Source organism: Centruroides sculpturatus, unplaced genomic scaffold (assembly GCF_000671375.1).
Source record: "Centruroides sculpturatus isolate CEXI.00-Female unplaced genomic scaffold, Cexi_2.0 scaffold155, whole genome shotgun sequence".
Lineage (NCBI taxonomy): Eukaryota > Metazoa > Arthropoda > Arachnida > Scorpiones > Buthidae > Centruroides > Centruroides sculpturatus.
The window spans coordinates 180,806-182,071 of NW_019384386.1; the positions used below are offsets into that span (position 1 = coordinate 180,806).

At 31.4% G+C, this 1,266-nt stretch overlaps 1 protein-coding gene across 1 annotated transcript in view; it reads left to right on the plus strand.

The window, feature by feature from the left end:
• LOC111618069 overlaps positions 1-1,266 on the plus strand; it is a 51,372-nt gene that overhangs the window by 25,630 nt on the left and 24,476 nt on the right. The gene's annotated exons all lie outside the window — the stretch shown is intronic.

Consider the following 1,266-nt stretch of genomic DNA (forward strand, 5'->3'; position numbering starts at 1 on the left):
TACAGTAGAACCTCGAAAACTCGGCCTAATGTGGACCGAAGGGTGGCCGAGTTTGTGAAAATGCCGGGTTATCGGGAATGGGGTTAAAAAAAATAAGTACGAGTGTTTCCTCAGAAAATACTGTACTGTACTTGTATGTATTGTATACTTGAGAATACAACAGAGAATAAACTGCCCAAATACCTTTAAACAAAGGAAAAGTACGTCCTTTATGAAGGCATAGAGCCTTTACTACATGAAAATGAAAATTAATGAATACACTGTGTACAGTAATTTACCTGATAAGACAAACCTCAGAAAAATACTTTATGAGGCATAAAGCTGTCTATAATGAAAATTAATTAACTAAGGATTTTTTTGCCCTGCCAGGGTGTGGCCGAGTTATCAGGACTGCCGGGTTATCGAGTGCCGAGTTTTCAAGACTCTACTGTAATTAGAATAATTAAAATTATAGTATATTATTTCAGAAGGATAAAGTTGCAAAAATATTTTATTTACTTTTTATTTAATTTAATTTATTATTATATTAATAGAATTCAATGCAAGACTGGAGAGGTAGAAAGTGCAAAGCATGGATCAGTTGTTTTGAAAGTTAGTGATACTCACTGGAACATCAAGAATTTTGATATTAAAGGAACTGCAGTTTCATCTGAAAATTTTTTTTATATTGTAAGTAAGATTAATGTTTTGTAATCAGTTTGATTATTACTTAGGTTCAATTCTTATTTCAACTAATTAAGTTTTTCCCTAGGTCTCTAAAGTATATGACATTATTCCAGCTTTTGGACCAGTATCTGGAGGAACCAATGTTACTATAAGAGGTGAAATGCTAAATATAGGAACATCTAGAAATATTACTCTTGCTGGTATTGCTTGTAACATATTTAGGTACTAAATTTCATAAATTGTATATTTAAGTAAATATCTGTAGCAATTAAAGAAAAAAAATTTTTTTTATACACACATATATATATACTGTAGCCCAGTGTTCCGCAACCTTTTTCTACTTGCGGCACACCCATGACTTCAACACGGCACACCAAAATGTTATTCCCCTCAAAAACGTATGATATGATACTATTAATAGAATTACGTAATGCCACTAACCTATTATTATTGTTATTAAACAGACATCAATACCTGTGAGCAATTTTTTTTTACATATAATTTCTTAGAATACATAAAAATGCGTGGCTTGTAATAAAGAATAAACAAACATCATCTTATTTCATCAGTGCTGCGGCAGAGAATGAAATACAAGCATAA